Source organism: Bison bison, unplaced genomic scaffold (assembly GCF_000754665.1).
Source record: "Bison bison bison isolate TAMUID 2011002044 unplaced genomic scaffold, Bison_UMD1.0 scf7180017864369, whole genome shotgun sequence".
Taxonomy (NCBI): domain Eukaryota; kingdom Metazoa; phylum Chordata; class Mammalia; order Artiodactyla; family Bovidae; genus Bison; species Bison bison.
This window is the reverse complement of record NW_011494941.1, coordinates 1,099,759-1,110,715: the sequence shown is the minus strand read 5'-3', so window position 1 is coordinate 1,110,715 and position 10,957 is coordinate 1,099,759.

Below are 10,957 nucleotides of genomic sequence, written 5' to 3'. Positions count from 1 at the left end.
TCACCGACTCAATGGACATGAGTTTGAGTAGACTCCGGGAGTTGGTGATGGACAGGGAGGCCTGGCGTGCTGCAGTCCATGAGGCTGTAAAGGGTTGGATGCTACTGAGAGACTGAACTGAATTGAATGGAGGGCGTACAAATGGTAGACAAACACAGAAGTGTGCTCAACTTTATTAGTCATAGGGAAATGCAAATTAAAATCACAGTGAGGTATTGCTTCATACTTGTGACCCCCTTGTCTAATTAAAAAACAACCGGCAGTATGAAATGTTGTTGAAGAGGTAAAACAACTGAACTCTCATTCACTGCAAGCAGGGATGCAAATTGGTTCAGCCATTTTGGAAAACGTTGGGAGTATCTACTAAAGCCAATAATATGCATACCCCATCCTCCTGAAATTCCACTCCTACCTAAATATACACCCAACAGAGGGATGTATATTATCTCCAAAACTGGAAATAACTCAAATCTACATCAACGATTGAGCAGATCATTGAATAATGAAATCAAACATTCACACGAGGATACAATTTAGCAATGAAAATGAACAAACCCCTTCAATGCACAACAATACAAATAAATTTCACAGAAAGAATATTGAGTGAATGGAAACAGGCACAACAGAATGAAGTTCAAAATAAGCAAACTCACAGCAAAAGAAACAATCCACTAAAAGACAGTCTACTGAAAGGGAAGATAAATATCTGCAGACTTTATATCCAATAAAGCGTTAATACCCCCAAAATATAAATAAATCATACAACTCAATAGCAAAAAACATATAATCCAATTTAACAATGGATAATGGTCCTCGGTAGACATTTTTCCAAAGTATATGGATGACCAACAGGTACACGAAAAGATGCTCTACGTTACTAATCACTAGGAAACGGCAATGGCACCCCACTCCAGTATTCTTGGCTTGAAAATCCCATGGAGGGAGGAGCCTGGTAGGCTGCAGCCCAGGGGGTCACGATGAGACGGACATGACTGAACGACTTCAATTTTAATTTTCAGTTTCATGCATTGGAGAAGGAAATGGCAACCCACTCCAGTGTTCTTGCCTGGAGAATCCCAGGGACAGGGGAGCCTGGTGGGCTGCCGTCTCTGGGGTCACACAGAGTCGGACACGACTGAAGCGACTTAGCAGCAGGGAAATGCTAATCAAAATCATAATGAGATATCACCTCATGCCTATTAGAGTGACTAATATCAAAAAACAAGATATAATAATTGCTGGTAAAAATGTGAAGTACAGGGAATCCTTGTTCAAATGGTGGGATGTAAACTGATATAGCCACTATGGAAAAACAATATGGAGGTTACCTCAAAAAAAAAAAAAAAGTAGAATTATTATATGATCCAGCCATTCTACCTCTGGGTATATATCTGAAGAGACTGAAAACTGTGTTGAGATATCTGCACACCCCCAACAAAGTTTTTAACAGCATTATTTACAATAGCCAATTCATGGAGACAACCTAAGTGTCCATCAACAGATGAATGAATAAATAAGGTATGGAATATATTACACATGTGATGGAGTATTATTCCAGTATAAAAAAGAAATTCTAACATTTGCAACAGTGTGTATGTAACTGAAAGGCATTATGCTAAGTGAAGTAAGTCCGACAGAAGAAGGCAAATGTTGAGTGATCTCACTTATATGTGAAACATAACAAAAACCAAACTCTTATGTGCCAAGAGGGAAAATGATGTAAGATAAGCGGTTAGTGACTAATGGAACACAGTCGAGTCAAAATAACTAAATCTAGGTTGTTTGTGCTCAGTGGCCAAGTTGTGTCTGACTCTTTGTGACCCTGTGATTGTGGCCCACAAGGCTTCTCTGTCTATGGGATTTCCCAGGCAGGAATTTTGGAGTGGGTTGCCATTACCTTCTCCAGAGGATCTTCCCAACCCAGGGATCAAAACCATGTCTCTTTCATCTCCTGCATTGGCAGGCCAATACTTTAGCACTGTGCCACCTGGGAAGCCCAACTAAATCTAGGTTACTAAATCCCAAAGGAACAAACACGTCATGAGTGACACCAAAAGGGATTGCTGTAGGCTTTCTCCAGTTCCTTTCATCACCTACTAGAAGATCCCTCCAAACACCGGGGTCTAATCCCTCTTCTTTACATTTTATATCCTCAAAGTCTGGGTTATCTAGGAATTAGTATGAAAATGGTAAAATATATGAAAAGTCAGAGTTTCTTTCACTGGGGGTTTCAGGTCTAGACTCCTCCATTGGTCACTGATAAATACATTTTCAAGAGTGGCTATTTGCTTGTTTCAATTTCTTTTATGTCCCGATAAACCAATTTACTTTTTAAGATACACATCTTTTATAAATGAAAGAACATATGACAAACAGAGTTATAAATTACCAAAACACTGTGGGTTTAGGATGATGCTAAGAGGTAGTTTTGGAGAAGGCACTGGCACCCCACTCCAGTACTCTTGCCTGGAAAATCCCACGGACACAGGAGCCTGGTAGGCTGCAGTCCATGGGGTCGCTGGGAGTTGGACACGACTGAGCGACTTCACTTTCACTTTTCACTTTCATGCATTGGAGAAGCAAATGGCAGCCCACTCCAGTGTTTTTGCCTGAAGAATCCCAGGGATGGGGGAGCCTGGTGGGCTGAAGTCTATGGGGTCACACAGAGTTGGACACGACTGAGGCGACTTAGCAGTAGCAGCAGCAAGAGGTAGTTTAGTTAAATTGACATTTTCATTTTTAGAACTAAGTTATTTTGGCAAGAACTAACATGACCTTTTCAACATGATATTCACATTTTATGACAAATTTAAGAATGATTATCAATCAGAAAAGATAATCTTTAGAGAAATGTTAATATTTGTCCATTCTTTGCTGATATTTATTATATTCTGGGAATTTTAAATTTTATAGCATAAATCAGGGGGAACAAGGATTTTAATATACATAATTTTGATTTAAGGATAATTTCCCTCTTAAATATGTTGGCTGGAAAATGTATATAAAATTTTAAATTTAACTGTCACCCTTATTTTATTATATACTCCAACTCCATAGGCATTGTAAATTCATTTGTTTAAAACAGCTAGTGATTTTATCTTTAAAAAAAAAAAAAAAAAAAAACAAGCAAGTAAAAACAAGGAATTAGGTAAGAACAGAAAATTCCAAAGCAATGATGACACATTAGTCAGAAAAACTTTACACTTGAACCAAAAATAAATATTTGTACTACTTGATTCCTAGTATTGAGTGGGCCTGGTAGGAAACCAAGGAAATTATTTGACTGTCATAATGATACCTAACCTTGTTTTTCCTACTCATCTCCCATCACAGATTCTCAAAACGGGGATCACTGACTTTCCCAGCCTCCATGAAGTTGATCATGTTCTATGTATTTGAGAAAACAGGAAAGCACTTGAGATGTCTCAGTAGCCTGGTTATTGCTGCTTCCTTCCTTCAACATTTCTCTGTGAGGGTATGATGTTTGGGGCTGTGGCAGCCATCTTGCCAGCCATAAAGGAAAAGTCAGAACCTCACAGAGTCACTGACCCAGTGCCCTGGGTGAATCAGCTCTGGAACCAACTGGCATCTAGACGACTCACTATGTGTGACAACTACTGTGTGTGTGTAAGGTCTGTTGTGTCCAGCTATTTGTGAACCCATGGACTGTAGCCTGCCAGGTTCCTCTGTTCATGGGATTCTCCAGGCAAGAATACTGGAGTGGGTTACCATTTTCTTCTCCAGAGGATCTTCCCAACCCAGGGATCAAACCTGCATCTCCTGCGTCTCCTGCATTGGCAGGTGGATTCTTTACCACTCTGCCACCTGGGAAGCTGTGATAACTAAATGCTTGTTATTTCAATAAATTCAAATCAATATTTTAAACACAGAAAATTTATCTATAATGATAAATGTCAGGTTTGTGATCACCTTTAGGCACATATTGACTGGGAGAGGACTTAATTTGGGTGTTGGTCACTTTGTGAAAATTTATTTCACTCATGTATTTGTCTATTGCTATGTCATACTTCAACTGAAAAAGGGAAAGGAGCAAAGTTTACTAAAAAATGAAACAAAACAAATCTTGATACCAAAGGAAAAGATTGACAATACATTGGCAATTTTTATTTCATAAATAGCTTTCAAACTCACCCCTTCCCTTTACTGCCTTTATTTGAGGCCTCATTAACTCTTCAAAATATTATTTATTTATTCATTTGGCTGTGCCAGGTCTTCTCTCTAGCTGTGGTGTGCAGGCTCCAGAGTGCTTGGGCTCAGTAGTTGTAGTCTGTGGGTTTAGTTGCTCTGTGGCACGTGGGATCTTAGTTCCTTGATGCTGTGCATCGCCTGCATTTCAAGGTGGATTTTAACCACTGGACCACCTGGGAAGTCCCTCATTAAGTCTCTTTTAACCAACTCCAAGAGCCTCCAGTAATCAGGTTTTCCCTGCCCGAGTCTTCATTCTGGTAAGAACTCTTCTGCATAGGGGCCAAAGAGAGCCTTCCAAACAGAAATCTGACCATGTCATTCACCTTCTCAGGGAATACAATCCTTCACATAGTATTTATTCTTCTTTTTAAATTTGAATTCATTTCAAAAATGTAATTTATACAGAGAATAACACAAGAACCACTCAACTATAAGAGATTAGCATATTGCCCTGTTTGTTCCAATCAAATATTGTTGCTAAGAAAGAATCAGTTAAGATACAATTTCAGCCCCGTCCCTTAATTCCACACAGTCCCTCCCCATTATCCTGAATTTGGTGTGTGTCTTTTCAAATCAGGTTTTCTTATTAACCCAACATAAGTATACATCCATGAACTCTATATACCTTTTGTGAGTTTAAAATATGTATATATGTAAATAGTATCAAAGTAGTTTTTTTAATAATCTGCTCTGATCACAACATTGTGTTTTTACAATTTATACATGATGGCATATAGATCTACAATATTCGTTTAACATGCTATAGCATCACTGTCGGAAAAGGCAATGGCACCCCACTCCAGTACTTTTGCCTGGAAAATCCCATGGATGGAGGAGCCTGGTAGGCTGCAGTCCATGGGGTCGCTAAGAGTCGGACACGACTGAGTGACTTCCCTTTCACTTTTCACTTTCATGCATTGGAGAAGGAAATGGCAACCCACTCCAGTGTTCTTGCCTGGAGAATCTCAGGGACGGGGGAACCTGGTGGCTGCCGTCTATGGGGTCACACAGGGTCGGACACGACTGAAGTGACTTAGCATAGCATAGCATAGCATAGCGTCATACCTTATTGATCTATTATAAAGTTGGTGAACATTTAGATTATTTTCAGCTGTTTGCTATTACAAACAATGCAGAAATGGACTCCTTTATGTATTTCTTCCTTTAGTTCCAGTATACAAAGAAATGGAATTGCTAAATGGTAGGAATATAATATACCTCCACTTTAACAGATATTATTGCCTAAATGCTCTCAGAAGTAGTTGTAAGAAATTTGTGCCATTACTAGCCAATAGCAGCATATGAAATTTTGCAATTGATTTCCATCCTCAACAACTGGTATTGTTAGAATTTAAAATTTTAACAATCTGTTAAGTATGAATATGTATAATCCCTTTGAATTTTAATCTTCATTTTGCATACTAGATAGATTAAGCTTGTGTGGTCTATAATTTTTTTATTGTGAGCTTGTCTATAGCAGGGCTTATGTTTTCTGTGGGAATCCCATGCACCCTGGTCTCTAGAAAGCCATTTTGTCTTTGTGCTGCTAGGAAGGAATCCCAGGGGGTTCACAGGTCCTAGGCTATGCAAATCTAATTTTATTATTCTCTTTTTAAACTTTCTACAGAAAGATTTCAGAAAATAGTCCAGTTTCATTGGATGGATGTATAAGACTGCATGATTTGGCTTCTACACACTTCAACTTCAGCTAGAAGCTTATTACCTTGATTTTATACTCTCCTTTTATTTCTGTTATGTGAAATGTCTGATCCATGCATCAGAGTTCATTAGATCTGCATTCAGTGGAGGGAGGAGCTATTGTGTTTTATTCAGTATTTCTGTGTGTGTGCTTTTTTTTTTTTTCTGGGATGGCAGTTCTATGTTAATGAAGTCTGCCATGTTGCTAGATTTGGAATTTCAGCATGGAATTCCTTTCATGAGTTCGTATTTCCCTATCCCTCTACCCCTATTTTTTATGATTCATCTACCTTTCCCCTTATCCTCTAAAATCCAGCTATGTTGAACTGCTTGCAATTCTCCCAAATTCATATCACTTTGCTTTTGTATATGTAGCTACCTTTTCCTAGTCATTGTTAAGGATCACGTCTGCCTCTACCTCCCTGGAAAAACTCTGAGCTCAGAGGTTGGGCTGGATGGCTTTGCTGGACTTCCACTGTTATCTGGCTCTGCAACTGACTAGATGTCCATCTATTTCGCCTACTAACTGTGAACTCCTGCAGGCAATGACAATGTCTTATCTTTCTTTTCTTTAGGATGGCGCATAGTGGCTGATACAGAGTAAGTACTCAATTAATTATTTTTTGACTAAATAGATGCCCAGAGGGTGCCTTTTTTAGTATATGTGAAAACATGGTTATGTGTTAATTATATGCAAGGATGTATATATAATTGCAAATATATGGTTGTGTAACTCTGGACACGCATGCAAGTGTGTGTGTGTCTGAGTATACGCATGTATGCAGATATTTGCTCTGCTACTTCTGACTGGGTGACACGAACTCTTAGGTGGCTTTTGTGGGGATGCTAAGATGTTTGCGGTGACAGTGGAAAGAGGAAATAAAGGATAATTGCCACTTGGGAGACCAAACTGTGGAATATGTGGTCCAAGCAGCTCTCAGAAACTCACCCCATGGAGGGTGCCTTTTATGGGGCTGGGGGTGGAACTCAATGTACCTAAGTAAACATTATGTTGCCTTTGAAATCAGGGGTTTGAGAGGAAGGGTTGGAAAGAGTTTTGACATCAGTGGGACAGCCTCAGCGGACAACTCCTATGGACCTGATCTCTTTGATTCCAACTGAAGCTTTGTGCCAAATTTTCAATTTTCCTTTTCTTTTTAATCCTTTTGGGGCAGTTCCTGCCTCACACTGGAGCCTCTTTCCATCCCATTAAGCCTCTGCTTTCTATTTCTATGTTTCCTTTCCTCTCATTACTCTGGCATGTGTGGGCAAACTAACTTTCTACTGGCACTCCCAGTTGACATCTTTCTCTTTCTACCGGATTCACAGGATGCAGTCTGGGGGTCCACCTTGATTGGCAGAGGACTTCTATGACCATGATGTCACCTCTGCTCAGTTGGTGAACCCCAGCATGAATCAAGACATCAGAGGAAATGAGTGGTGATCCCCCAAGGAGACAAGCTCATAAAGTCATCATTGGTGACAGCAAAGGAAATTAAGGAAAACTGAGGTCAGAGTTATACGAGTGCAACCAGTGTTTGTTTATTCATTTCTCATTTATTCAGTGACTATTCACTTTGTTCCTACACTGTGAATTAGATATAGTTCCTGCCCTCAAGGAATTTCCAGTCTAATGAGGGAGGCTGATTGGATGGACAAACAGAAAGACAAAGGGAAGCCCAGGGTATTCTGAAAACCTATAAGAGAGGAATCTAAATGGCAGGATGGGGAAACAGTGGAAATAGTGACAGACTATTTTGAGGGGGCTCCAAAATCACTGTAGATGGTGATTGCAGCCATGAAATTAGAAGACGCTGGCTCCTTGGAAGAAAAGTTATGACCATCCTAGACAGCATATTAAAAAGCAGAGCCATTACCTTGCCAACAAAGGTCCGTCTAGTCAAAGCTATGGTTTTTCCAATGGTCATGTATGGATATGAGAGTTGGACTATAAAGAAAGCTGAGTGCCGAAGAATTGATGCTTTTGAACTGTGGTGTTGGGGAAGACTCTTGAGAATCCCTTGGACTGCAAGGAGATCCAACTGGTCCATCCTAAAGGAAATGAGTCCTGAATATTCATTGGAAGGACTGATGTTGAAGCTGAAACTTCAATACTTTGGCCGCCTGATGTGAAGCACTGACTCATTGGAAAAGACCCTGATGCTGGGAAAGATTGAAGGTGGGAGGAGAAGGGGATGGATGACAAAGGGTGAGGTGGTTGGATGGCATCACCGACTCAATGGACATGAATTTGAGTAAACTCTGGGAGTTTGTGATGGACAGGGAAGACTGGAGTGTTGCAGTCCATGGGGTCGCAAAGAATCAGACATGACAGAGTGACTGAACTGAACTGAAATGGCAGGAAGATCAGAGAGGAGACAAATTTTACACACATCGATAAAGAACATGGGTTCAGAGTCAGATAGACTTGGGTTTAAATCTCCACTCTGCCACTTAACTACAGAAGCCTGTCATTCCTCGAGCCTGTTTCTTCAGTTGATATTGGAAATAAATACTTAGATAAAACGGTTGTGATTATTAAATGAAATGAATTTTTTCTTTAGTTTAGAGCCTGACTCACAGCAAGCATTTAAACGGAAGATATTTTCTATCTTATATAGATGATGCTTAAAGTTAAAATTTTGAATCAACAAATAGGAGATGACTAGATGAAGAAAAGGGAACATGATGTTCTGGGCAGAGAGCACAACCATGTCCAAAGGACTGACATATTTCATGAGCTGATATTAATATATAGTATGTTGTGGTTGTATTAAAGCGGTTACATGTGGGAGCAGTGGCAGATGAAGTCAGAGAGGTAGGTTGAAGCCAAACCATGTAGTCTTATAAATCTACCCAAGAAGTTTGAACTAGTTTCTGAGTTCTGTCTTTAGAGATTTTCAAAAGGGAATAACACGATTAAATTCACGTTTTTAAAAAGTTTCTCTGAGGTAACTTGACAAAAGCTTTAGGAGCCTTAAGCATGGCCATATAATTTGCTCTAATAATTTTATTTCTAGGAATTTGTCATAAGGAAATAATCAGAAATGAAGACAAAAATGTATGTCCAAGAATGTGCACTGAAGACACATTAGTAAAACTGGAAAGAATCTAAATGCTGAATAATTAGGAAATGATTAAATAAATTATGCTACATGCAACTGATGTGATATTTAAAGCATTCAAATCATTTGGCAATATTTCAGTGTATAGGGACACATGCATAATAAAATGCCAAGCCAAAAAGAAGAATGCATGATTCAGGTTTTGATTTAAAATAGATAAATATATGCACAGCAAAACCAGGAGGAACTGTACCAAAAGCAAAAAATAACTATAGTTATCTCTGCATAGTGGAATTATTGGTGATTTCTGTTCTCTTTTTCAAGTTTTTCTGTACTTTCCACATCTTTACAATGAAAATTCGGCTTTTACAATTTAAAATATATTTTTAAATGATCACTTATAGAACAGAGTCTTATGTAGGAGAGACAGAAAGAAATGAGATAATTAGTTGACTACTACAATAATTCAGGAGAGAAAGATTTTCAACCAAGGCAAACCCAGAAAGAATGTAGAAGTAGGGGGACAAATTCTAGAATATAAAGAGTTGGAATTGAGAAGACTCCATTGCCTACTAGATATGGGTAAAAATAGAGAAAAGAAATCAAACATGATGCCCAGGTTTCTGACTTGGGCCCTGGAATGTGCACTGATCTCAGAGGGAGAGGGAACGTGGAAAGGGTAGTTGGGAGGAGAGAGTAGCAGAGATGAGGAATTCTGGGATACGCTGAATTTCAGGTGTTTGTGAGATGTTGAGATGGACGTGTCTAGTTAATAGTTGGATAGACAGTTCATTTAGTTGCTCATTCATTCATTCAACAAATGTTTATTCAGTAACTACTGTGTGTAAGACAATGCTTTGGTTTTGGAGAGCTTGCATTCCAGTTGGGGACAAGGACCTGTAGCTCAGAATAGACATAACAGACATCTGGTCTGGAGGCAGACTTTTAGAAGTCAACAACCTGGACATGGTAGAGGTGGAGAAAGACACAAGAAGTGGATGAGATAGATGACCCAGTGCGAGAGTGTCAAATGAGAAGCGTGGCTTATTTTGGACCAAGTTCAGTCAGGGTATTTATTTTCTATGGCTTAGAGGATTGAACTGCTTTGGAAAATGTCTGCATACCACTTAAATATGATTACTTTCTGACTGTACCTAATTTCCAGTCTAGCTACCACTTCTGTGAGTGCTGCACAAGTCACTGAATCTTAGATTTGATGGTCTTATCTCTAAACTAGAAATAATATAGCTTTAACCTGCATCAGTATAACTTTCTTGCTTCAGGACCTCTGCGGTCTCTGTTCCTTCTGTCCAGAATGTTCTTCCCCATGAACTTTCCCTGGGGGGCTCCTACTTCTCATCAGATCTCTGACCCACTAACACTCCTGCAGAGATGTGCCTGACCCTCCAGGATAAAGCAGTATAAACCCTGGCCCTTGCCTGCTATTTCTTTCACTGTGCTTCACTCACTGTTGATTCTCACTCCCTAACAAGAATGTGTTAGGAGAGTGTGAATAAAGTTTGCTTTGTTCTTTGCCATAGTCCTATCTCCTAGAACAGACTCTGGCATGTAGCAAGCAAGCAGTACTTTTTGAATTATTTTTTTTCCCCAGTAATAATGGGTTTATACGGGATCAGCCAAGAATTGCACTCCAGAGTAGCAACCATGGTGAGACTCAGGCAAGTCCCCCTGAATTATTTTGAATTTGAATTATTTGAATAATTTAATTTAGAACAAATAAAGGATTTTTCAGCTTTATCAGTAAATTAAAAAAAACAACTATTGAACATTTCTATGTGCAAAGACTTCGTTAAAGTCCTGCGGATATATAACTAAACCTTCAGTTCAGTTCACTTCAGTTCAGTCGCTCAGTCACGTCCGACTTTGTGACCTCATGAATCGCAGCATGCCAGGCCTCCCTGTCCATCACCAACTCCCGGAGTTCACCCAGACTCACGTCCATCGAGTCAGTGATACCATCCAGC